This window comes from Arachis ipaensis, chromosome B8 (genome assembly GCF_059453495.1).
Source record: "Arachis ipaensis isolate K30076 ecotype BB chromosome B8, ASM5945349v1, whole genome shotgun sequence".
In the NCBI taxonomy this organism is placed as follows: Eukaryota; Viridiplantae; Streptophyta; class Magnoliopsida; order Fabales; family Fabaceae; genus Arachis; species Arachis ipaensis.
In genome coordinates, this window is record NC_142443.1 from 19,129,780 (window position 1) to 19,142,192 (window position 12,413).

The 12,413-nt window shown below is 37.2% G+C and overlaps 1 pseudogene; it reads right to left on the reverse strand.

Annotated features, from left to right (window-relative positions):
* Positions 1–441: 441 nt before the first annotated feature.
* LOC107610635 (G-type lectin S-receptor-like serine/threonine-protein kinase SD1-1) overlaps positions 442–12,413 on the reverse strand; it is a 48,854-nt pseudogene continuing 36,882 nt past the window's right edge.

Genomic DNA, 12,413 nt, shown 5'->3' on the forward strand with positions numbered 1-12,413 from the left:
TTGTTAAAGTCAGGAACTTTTTTGTATTTAAATTTTATGAGGGATGTATTTGTGAAAAATTTAAAAAGTTAGGGACCTATTTATCTTTTTTCTTAAAAAAATTTATATGAACAATAAATACTAAAAATTTTATTTAAAAAATACAATAATATACATAAATAAACTTAAAAAAAATCTCTAAAATAAAATATTTATACTATTAACAAGAAAAATAAATAAAAAGTTGATAAAAATTAAAAGTTAACAAAGAGTACTAATAATAATATTAAAAAAATATTTATTTGTTAAGTATAGCTATAAAAAAAATTCAAAAACTCTGATAATTATTTTTTGTATCTTTTATTTATTATAAATGAGATTGAATGGTAAAATTGATAGAATAGCAATAAACTTTTTAATTTATCATTATAAGGCTCCACATTGGTTGAAAAATTCAAACATTCAATGTCTTGTCTTTCGTTCAACAATCACACAGTAACTATCGCTGTTAGCCATCCACATTCTTATTACTGATACAAGTAATCATCACCACATGTTACACAGCTTTACACAAGCTAACATGGAAGCCAAAAAACGAAAGAAAAAATTACACAACTGCCAGATTTATGAAGCCATTTAATATTCTTCTCATATTTTGCTAGGAGATATGCACTATATATGTTATATTTTTTTAAGCAATGTTTTCCAAATTAACGCGGTTTTAAACTGGACATACTTAATTCATTAACGGAAGGTAAACTACTCTGATTTAATGAAGAATGTTGTCCAATAAATAGAGCTGGTTGTTTTGGTTTTGGCAAATAAATTTGACTGCCTAACATCATAACCACAGATGACATGGTTGGCCTGTCATGTGGATGCTGTTGAAGACACAGAAAACTAATATGAATGCATCGCAGGGCTTCAGAACCATTGTAAGATTCTTTTAGGTCTTCACTTATCAAGTCTAAAGGCCTTCCCTCCATCCACAAATTCCATGCCTGAAAAAACACATCAAGTTAAGAATGAATAATATTATTAATTCATAGTTTTATAGTTTATAGTAGGAATAGAAATAATAACAATAATATATGTTGTGCTTACATATTCAATAAGATTTTCTATTTTTGTTTTTATTTTGGTCTCCTCTGTTTTTCTTTCCTGACACTATCTCCAACAACAGAATACCAAAACTGAAGACGTCTGATTTTAACGAGAAGTTTCCATCTATTACATATTCTAGTCTATGTATCCACTAATGAATAATATATGAACATAATAATTAAAAACCAATATTATAGATAATTCTAGACTATATAATAGAAATTAAGAAATGTCGAGTGTCCATACTATGTTCCAACAATGCGACGTGTATTTTTTGTGCTCTGGTCTCTTTTTAAAATTCGAGCTAAACCAAAGTCTGACATCTTTGGATTCATCTCATTATCAAGTAAAATATTACTTGCTTTGAGATCTCTATAAATTACTCTAAGTCTTGAATATTGATGAAGATAAAGAAGCCCTCTTGCTATACCAAGTGTTACGGACTGACAGCCCAGATAAGTCATCGGGTCGGGGCACTACTGAAGAACTGAAGATTGATGGTTTAGAGGTTATAGTAAACTCTCGTTGTAAGTATAGTTACTAAACCAAGCAATCAACCTTTCTTACAAAAGTTTTGGTTGTCACAAGTAACAAACCCCTTTGAAATTGATAACCGAGTATTTAAACCTCGGGTCGTCTTCTCATGGAATTGCAGGGAGGTATATTCTTATTATTGGTTATGAGTCTTGTAAATTAGGGATTTTAGAAAGTAAGGAAGCAGTATGTTGAATGATAAGAAAAATAAAATAATAATAATAAAATAAACTCTTGACAAAGTATTATAACTGGAAGTCCTATCCTAGTTATCCTTATCGATTGTAATGAGAATTGGATTTTTCTCCCACCTTATTAATCTCTAACTATGAAGGTAAGTTAAGTGGATGAATTAATTTTTATTCCTCAGATCCTAGTCTTTCCTTGGGAAAGGCTAGAGTCATTGGAACTCGAATTAATTCTTGAAGAATTCCAATTTTCAATCAACAATGAGTTTGATAACTCAAGAGTCACCAATTATTTAACCAAAGTCAAAAGGGAAGAAAGTCTATTTGAATGAAAATAATTTGGATAAACAGAGAGCATTAATAAATTAAAGAGAGCAATCATAAGTCTGAAATACCTCGAATTATATTAAATAAAATATTCAAATCTTAACATGGATATTCATAAATTAAATTGAAAAAGTAAATAAAAGGAACATTGAACCTGGGATCGAGAGACACTCCTAAAACTAAGAGAAATCTTAAATCCTAAATCCTAAGAGAGAGGAGAGAACCTCTCTCTCTAAAAACTACATCTACTCCTAAAATTGTGAATATGAATTCTTCTCTTTGAATGGATGCAATCCCTCTACTTTATAGCCTCTAATCTGTGTTTTCTGGGTCGAGAACTGGGTCAAAAACAGCCCAGAATTCACTGGTTGCGAATTCAAACATGCTGATTTTCGTCACTGCGACGCGTCCGCATGGAGCACACGTTCGCGTCGCCTATCATCAGGGAAACTATGGCATATTATATATCAAATCGAAGCCCCGGACGTTAGCTTTCTAACGCAACTGGAACCGCGTCGTTTGGACCTCTATAGCTAAAGTTATAACTGTTTGAGTGCGAAGAGGTCAGGCTGACAGCTTTGCAGTTCCTTCAACTTCTTGTATTCCTTCTACTTTTGCATGCTTCCTTTCCATCCTCCAAGCCATTCCTGCCCTGTAATCTCTGAAATCACTTAACGCACATATCAAGGCATCGAATGGTAATAAGAGAAGATTAATAATTAGCAAATATAAGATCAAAGAAACATGTTTTCAGTCATAGCACAAAATCAGGAAGGAAAATATAAAACCATGCAAATAGTATGAATAAGTGGGCAAAGAGTTGATAAAATCCACTCAATTGAGTAAAAGATAAACCATAAAATAGTGGTTTATCAACCTCCCCACACTTAAACACTAGCATGTTCTCATGCTAAGTTCAAGAGAAGCTATAAAGATGAAGAGGAATGGTAGATTAATATGAAATGCAACCTATCTATATGAATGCAACTATATGCAGAATGTTTCTACCTACTTGGTTAAAAATAAATAGATTCTTCAAGACAAATATAAATCAGATTCTACTAATTCAAACCATACAGTAAAAACAAGTAAACTTGTAAGAAGATAGCTCATGAAAGCAGGGAACATAGAATTAAGCACTGAACCCTCACTGGTAGTGTATATCACTCTAGTCTCTCAAGTGTATAGGGTAATTCACTCTACTCTTCTCTAATCATACTTTCTAAATTTTGTTCTTCATCTAACCAATCAACAAATATTTAGTATACCAATGCAAATATCATGAGATCTTTTCAGGGTTGTAATGGGGTTGAGGTAAAGGTAAAGGTACATGTATGGCCAAGTGAGCTATAGTATGAATCTTTGACTAACCTAAGCTCTCACCTAATATACATATACTCTATATACTGTTAAATTCATGCCTAACTACCCATAATTCCCACTTTTGTATGATTCCCATACTCATGTACCAAATTTTTTATATTTCTTTACTTTTATCACATGTGCATTGATCTTTTAGCATTGGGGTAATTTTGTCCCCTTATTTATTTATTGAATTTTTTCTCTTTTTCTCTTTTTTTTTTGAATCATAAAAGCAAACATAACTTATCAATGCACATGGATTTTTAATTTTTTTCTGGTTTTACATGAGTAGGTTCCCAAATTCTCAATATTTAAATAAATTAGAAACATGATACATTCCCTTATTAACCCATGTTCCCACAATTTCCCCACACTTAGTTGATGCACAATCTCTATCTTAAGCTAACCAAAGATTCAATTGGGGTATTTAATTTGTTTTTCTGCTTAAGACTAGTGATGTGGTAAAATATAGAATAAATGGGAATAAAAAGGCTCAAAGTGGCTAACAAAGGTAATTGAAAGGGTAGGCTTATTTGGGATAAGTGAGTTTAACAAATAATGGCCTCAATCATATGCAAGCATGTAAATATACTAAATAATGGACATATAGAATGGAACAAAGCAAAGATTGCAATCATAGAGAAGAAAACACACAAGAATAAAATTTTATGGTTAAATAATGTAACCATGTAAATAAGCTCAAAATCTCACAGGTTGTGTGTTCTTGGATTTTTAAACTATATTCCAAATACAACTTCAAACAAATTTAACAAAAATTTTTCAATTTAAATTAGTGAAATACTATAAAAATTTCTTGAAAAAGAAAGTATTATTTCAACCAAGTAGTAACTAAGTGCATAAAATTGAACAAGTATGCAATCAAACATGCAAATGCAACAACTAACAAAAAATAAACCATTGGTGTTGAGATAGAAGAGTAACTAACCCATGGAGATCGGTATCGACCTCTCTACACTTAAAGATTGCACCGTCCTCGGTGCATGCTGAGATGTGCAGGTGGACGGGTTGTTCCAACTGATGCTTTCCTTTAAGGATTGTGCAGATGGACTTGTTTGTCTCCCCTTTTAGAAGTTTCTCCCTTTTTTTGTCTTCAGTGGCCAGCCTGAAAGAAGAGAAAAAGAAGAACAGTAATACCCAAAAGTAAAGATAAGAAAATAAATGAAGTATGGGTGGGTTAATGCCAAATGATAAGGGTCTCAATTACATGGAAGCTTCAACATGTATGTGAGAAAACAATAGAAGCCATGGCATACTCGTGGTGTAAAATTTGCAACAAAGGGGAGGTGTGTGGGTAATGAAAATATCAATATAAGTTCAAGTCAATGCAAGTGAAGTGCAAGTATCATAAAAGATTGGCATTGGCAGATAATTAATATCATTCCATAGTGTAAAACAAGTCGCTTAGTACCAAAATAATTCAAGAAAAGATGCAATAGTTGAATATGAACAAGTGACACCAATGGAAAAATAATAATTTTAGAAAAGAAAAGAAAAATATGCATAAAATTAAAATGCAATGAATGAAATATGCAAATAAATTAAAATAAAATAAAATGAAAGATAATAAGAATGAGAAGGGAAAGAAGGGAAGAAGTAAGTAAGAGAGGAGGGGGAAAAATTAGAATTGGAGAAGAAAAGATAAGATATTTGGCAAATTAGGATAAGCTGTGCGGCGCAAGCGACGTGGACACGTAGGTGACGCGTTCGCACGACTTGCGTCTAGATGGATTGACGCGGTCGCGTCGGTCACGCGGTCGCGTGACACAGTTTATGCGACTGGCGCGAGGGCAGCCTCGCGCTCGCACAACTCTCTGTTCAAAATCATTAATTGCCAAATATTGGGTGACGCAATCGTGTGGGGCATGCGATCGCGTGAGTGGCCAGTTATTGGGATATGACGCGGCCGCGTGAGGCACGCGGTCGCGTGAGGCACACGGTCGCGTGTAGGGGTGGCAAGCGGGGAAGCCTGCCCCGCCCCGCCCCGCCCCACCCCGCCAGAAGCCCGCCATTTGGCGGGCTGGCCCGCCCCGCCCCGCCTAGTGAGGCGGTCCCAGAATCCTAGCCCGCCCCGCCTAACGGCGGGCTGGCGGGCCGGCGGGCTAAGCCCGCCAAATATCCTCTTTTTTTTTTTTTTTTTTTTTTTTTATACTTTTAACTATTAAATAATATATATAAAGATATAAAAAAATCTCTTTTGTTTTTTACTTTTAACTATTATAATTTCTAAAAGTATAAACAAATTATAATTTTTGTATTCACAAACATTAAAGTCTTTATAATTATAAATATTGTTTCCAAAGCAAAATAAACATAATCCAAAACATAATTAACAATATTGTCTCTAAAACAAAACAAACATAATCTAAAACACCCAATTTTAAAACAAAACAAACATAATCTAAAACATAATTCCCCGGCAACGGCGCCATTTTGAAGAACTGAAGATTGATGGTTTAGAGGTTATAGTAAACTCTCGTTGTAAGTATAGTTACTAAACCAAGCAATCAACCTTTCTTACAAAAGTTTTGGTTGTCACAAGTAACAAACCCCTTTGAAATTGATAACCGAGTATTTAAACCTCGGGTCATCTTCTCATGGAATTGCAGGGAGGTATGTTCTTATTATTGGTTATGAGTCTTGTAAATTAGGGGTTTTAGAAAGTAAGGAAGCAGTATGTTGAATGATAAGAAAAATAAAATAATAATAATAATAATAAACTCTTGGCAAGGTATTATAACTGGAAGTCCTATCCTGGTTATCCTTATCAATTGTAATGAGAATTGGATTTTTCTCCCACCTTGTTAACCTCTAACTATGAAGGTAAGTTAAGTGGATGAATTAATTTTTATTCCTCAGATCCTAGTCTTTCCTTGGGAAAGGCTAGAGTTATTGGAACTTGAATTAATTCTAGAAGAATTCTAATTTTCAATCAACAATGAGTTTGATAACTCAAGAGCCACCAATTATTTAACCAAAGCCAAAAGGGAAGAAAGTCTATTTGAATGAAAATAATTTGGATAAACAGAGAGCATTAATAAATTAAAGAGAGCAATCATAAGTCTGAAATACCTCGAATTATATTAAATAAAATATTCAAATCTTAACATGGATATTCATAAATTAAATTGAAAAAGTAAATAAAAGGAACATTGAACCTGGGATCGAGAGGCACTACTAAAACTAAGAGAAATCCTAAATCCTAAATCCTAAGAGAGAGGAGAGAACCTCTCTCTCTAAAAACTACATCTACTCCTAAAATTGTGAATATGAATTATTCTCTTTGAACGGATGCAATCCCTCTACTTTATAGCCTCTAATATGTGTTTTCTGGGCCGAGAACTGGGTCAGAAACAGCCCAGAATTCGCTGGTTGCGAATTCAAACACGCTGATTTTCGTCACTGCGACGCGTTCGCATAGAGCACGCGTTCGCGTTGCCTATCGTCAGGGAAACTATGACATATTATATATCAAATCGAAGCCCCGGACGTTAGCTTTCTAACGCAACTAGAACTGCATCGTTTGGACCTCCGTAGCTAAAGTTATAGCCGTTTGTGTGCAAAGAGGTCAGGCTGACAGCTTTGCAGTTCCTTCAACTTCTTGTATTCCTTCCACTTTTGCATGCTTCCTTTCCATCCTCCAAGCCATTCCTACCCTGTAATCTCTGAAATCACTTAACGCACATATCAAGGCATCAAATGGTAATAAGAGAAGATTAATAATTAGCAAATATAAGATCAAAGAAACATGTTTTTAGTCATAGCACAAAATCAGGAAGGAAAATATAAAATCATGCAAATAGTATGAATAAGTGGGCAAAGAGTTGATAAAATCCACTCAATTGAGCATAAGATAAACCATAAAATATTGGTTTATCAACTACCCCGCCCAAGCCCAAAAAACCATAGCGGATCTCTTCGGGTCGATTAGCTACAACCGACCCAAGGTCCAACCAACTCAACACGTCAAGCGCGCCACCGGTCAGGTCGGAACCCCCAGGGTCGGCAACCGAAGTACCGACCCCAAGTACGGACGACCCGCACGCGTTGAATGTGATAGCTCAGCTCCTCAACCAATGGGCCAGGCCACTACTAGGCCCACCCAGCATAGCATATAAAAGGGGGAGGACAGCTCTCCCCCCAATGTACGTCACATCCTTACCTCATTCTGCCACCCCTAGTACGGACTCTGACTTGATTGTTGGAGTGTCCTTACAGGTGGCCACCCCCCACTCCGTCCGCCTCCCGGTGCCGACCACACTCGCTCCACGCCCGCTCGGGATCTCTGGTGCACGAAATTGTGATCCCTGGTAATGGCTCCAACGAAACTTGGTACTCTAATCTTAATTCATAAATTGTCACAACTTCGATACAACTAACCAGCAAGTGCACTGGGTCGTCCAAGTAATAAACCTTACGTGAGTAAGGGTCGATTCCACAGAGATTGTCGGCTTGAAGCAAGCTATGGTCATCTTGTAAATCCCAGTCAGGCGGATATCAAATGGTTATTGAGTTTTCGAATAATAATATTAAATAAACAAAAAATAAAGATAGAAATACTTATGTAATTCATTGATGAGAATTTCAGATAAGTGTATAGAGATGCTTTCGTTCCTCTGAACCTCTGCTTTCCTACTGTCTTCATCCAATCAATCCTACTCCCTTCCATGGCAAGCTTTGTGTAGGGCATCACCTTTGTCAATGGCTACATCCCATCCTCTCTATGAAAATGGTCCGATGCGCTGTCACTGCATGGCTAATCATCTGGAGGTTCTCGATCATACTGGAATAAGATTCACCCTCCTTTTGCGTCTGTCACTACGCCCAGCACTCGCGAGTTTGAAGTTTGTCACAGTCATTCAATCCCTGAATCCTACTCAGAATACCACAGACAAGGTTTAGACTTTCCGGATTCTCATGAATGCCGCCATCAATCTAACTTATACCACGAATATTCTGATTAAGAGATCCAAGAGATACTCATTCAATCTAAGGTAGAACGGAAGTGGTTGTCAGGCACACGTTCGTAGGGAATGATGATGATTGTCACGTTCATCACATTCATGTTGAAGTACGAATGAATATCTTAGAAGCGGAATAAGTTGAATTGAATAGAAAACAGTAGTATTTTTCATTAATCTTTGAGGAACAGCAGAACTCCACACCTTAATCTATGGAGTGTAGAAACTCTACCGTTGAAAATACATAAGTGATAATGGAGTTCATTGGTCTCGGCCCCAGAGGGGAACCGGAGTAACCAAGACTAAAAATGATCCGAAGATCCAAATACAATAGTAAAAAGTCCTATTTATACTAAACTAGTTACTAGGGTTTACAGAAGTAAGTAATTGATGCATAAATCCACTTCCGGGGCCCACTTGGTGTGTGCTTGGGCTGAGCTTGAAGTTTACACGTGGAGAGGTCATTCTTGGAGTTGAACGCCAGTTTGTAACGTATTTCTGGCGTTCAACTCTGGTCCGTGACGTATTTCTGGCGTTTAACTCCAGACTGCAGCGTAGAACTGGCGTTCAACGCCCTTTTGCGTCATCTAAACTCGGCCAAAGTATGGACTATTATATATTTCTGGAAAGCCCCGGATGTCTACTTTCCAACGCAATTGGAAGCGCGCCATTTTGAGTTCTGTAGCTTTAGAAAATCTACTTTGAGTGCAGGGAGGTCAGAATCCAACAGCATCAGCAGTCCTTCTTCAACCTCTGAATCTGATTTTTGCTCAAGTTCCTCAATTTCAGCCAGAAAATACCTGGAATAATAGAAAAATACACAAACTCATAGTAAAGTCCAGAAATGTGAATTTAACATAAAAACTAATAAAAGATCCTTAAAAGTAACTAGATCCTACTAAAAATAATGCCAAAAAGCGTATAAATTATCCGCTCATCACAACACGAAACTTAAATTGTTGCTTGTCCCCAAGCAACTGAAAATCAAATAGGATAAAAAGAAGAGAATATACTGTAAATTCCAAACTATCAATGAAACATAGCTCTAATCAGATGAGCGGGACTTGTAGCTTTTTGCCTCTTGAATAGTTTTGACATCTCACTTTATCCATTGAGGTTCAGAATGATTGGCATCTATAGAAACTCAGAGTTCAGATAGTGTTATTGATTCTCCTAGTTCAGCATGTTGATTCTTGAACACAGCTACTTTATGAGTCTTGGCCGTGGCCCTAAGCACTTTGTTTTCCAGTATTACCACCGGATACATAAATGCCACAGACACATAATTGGGTGAACCTTTTCAGATTGTGACTCAACTTTGCTAAAGAGGTGTTTAGGGTTCTTAAGCACACTCTTTTTTTGCTTTGGACCTTGACTTTAACCGCTCAGTCTCATGTTTTCACTTGACACCTTTACGCCACAAGCACATGGTTAAGGACAGCTTGGTTTAGCCGCTTAGACAAGGATTTTATTCCTTTAGACCCTCCTATCCACTGATGCTCAAAGCCTTGGGATCTTTTTTATTTTCCCTTGCCTTTTGGTTTTAAGGGTTATTGGCTTTTTGCTCTTGCCTTTTGGTTTTAAGAGCTATTGGCTTTTTCTACTTGCTCTTTTTTTTCTATTTTTTTTCGCTATTTTTTCTGCAAGCTTTCTGTATTCACTGCTTTTTCTTGCTTCAAGAATCAATTTTATGATTTTTCAGATTATCAAATAACATGTCTCCTTGTCATCATTCTTTCAAGAGCCAACATATTTAACATTCATAAACAACAACTTCAAAAGACATATGCACTGTTCAAGCATTCATTCAGAAAACAAAAAGTATTGTCACCACATCAATATAATTAAACTAAGTTCAAGGATAAATTCGAAACTCATGTACTTCTTGTTCTTTTGAATTAAAAACATTTTTCATTTAAGAGAGGTGGTGGATTCATAGGACATTCATAACTTTAAGGCATAGACACTTAAATACTAATGATCATGTAATGAAAACACAAACATAGATAAACATTTAACATATAAAACGAGAAACAGAAAATTTAAGAACAAGGAATGAGTCCACCTTAGTGATGGTGGCGTTTCCTTCTTGAGGAACCAATGATGTCCTTGAGCTCTTCTATGTCTCTTCCTTGTCTTTGTTGCTCCTCCCTCACTGCTCTTTGATCTTCTCTAATTTCATGAAGGATGATGGAGTGCTCTTGATGTTCCACCCTTAGTTGTCCCATGTTGGAACTTAGTTCTCCTAGGGAGGTATTGATTTGCTCCCAAAAATTCTGTGGAGGAAAGTGCATCCCTTGAGGCATCTCAGGGATTTCTTGGTGATGAGCTTCTCTATGCTCTCTTGTTTGCTCCATCTTCTTCTTAGTGATGGGCTTGTCCTCTTCAATGAGGATATCTCCCTCTATGTCAATCCCAGCCGAATTACATAGGTGGCAAATGAGGTGGGGAAAGGCTAACCTTGCCATAGTGGAGGACTTGTCAGCCACCTTGTAGAGTTCTTGAGGTATAATCTCATGAACTTCCACCTCTTCTCCAATCATGATGCTATGGATCATGATGGCCCGGTCTATAGTAACTTCAGACCGGTTGCTAGTGGAAATGATTGAGCATTGAATGAACTCCAACCATCCTCTAGCTACAGGCTTAAGGTCCAGTCTTCTCAGTTGAACCGGTTTGCCTTTTGAGTCAATCTTTCATTAAGCTCCTTCCACACATATGTCCATGAGGACTTGGTCCAACCTTTGATCAAAGTTGACTCTCCTTGTGTAGGGGCGTGCGTTCTCTTCCATGTTTGGTAAGTTGAACGCCAACCTCACATTTTTCGGACTAAAATCTAAGTATTTCCCCCGAACCATGGTGAGATAATTCTTTGGGTTCGGGTTCTTACTTTGATCATGGTTCCTAGTGATCCATGCATTAGCATAGAACTCTTGAACCATTAGAATTCTGACTTGTTGGATGGGGTTTGTTAGAACTTCCTAACCTCTTCTTTGGATTTCATGTCGGATCTCCGGATACTCATTTCTCTTGAGTTTGAAAGGGACCTCGGGGATCACCTTCTTCTTGGCCATAACATCATAGAAGTGGTCTTGATGGGCTTTGGAGATGAATCTTTCCATCTCCCATGACTCGGAGGTGGAAGCTTTTGCCTTCCCTTTCCCTTTTCTAGAGGATTCTCCAGTCTTAGGTGCCATCAATGGTAATGGAAAAACAAAAAAGCTTATGCTTTTACCACACCAAACTTAGAATATTGCTCGCCCTCGAGCAAAAGAAGAAAGAATAGAAGAAGAAGAAATAGAAATAGAAGAGAGGGAGAGGGGTTGTGTTTCGGTCAAGAAGAGAAAGAGAGGGTTATGTTGTGTGAAAATGAAGAAGAATGGAAGGCTTTATATAGGGAAGGGAGGGTGGGTAAGGTTCGGCCATATGGGGTGGGATTGGGTGGGAAAGTGATTTTGAATTTTGAAGGTAGGTGGAGTTTATGAGGTAGGTTTATGGGGAAGAGTGGATGGATGTGAGTGGTGAAGGGGTAATAGGGAAGAGAGATTGAGGTGATTGGTGAAGGATTTTGGGGAAGAGTGTTTATTGGGAAGAGAGGATGAACATTGAGAAGAGGGAAGAGTATGAGTGGAGGTAGGTGGGGATCCTGTGGGGTCCACAGATGCTGAGATGATTCTGTGGGGTCCACAGATCCTGAGGTGTCAAGAAATTTCATCCCTGCACCAATTAGGCATGTAAAATGCCTTTGCATGCAATTCTGGCGTTTAAACGCCGAATTGATGCTTGTTCTGGGCGTTCAGCGCCCAGATGCAGCATGTTTCTGGCGTTGAACGCCAGTTCTATGCTTGTTTCTGGCGTTCAGCGCCAGCTTTCCTCAGTGTGCATTTCTGGCGTCTGAACGCCAGGATGCTGCTTGTTTTGGGCGTTCAACGCCAGAACC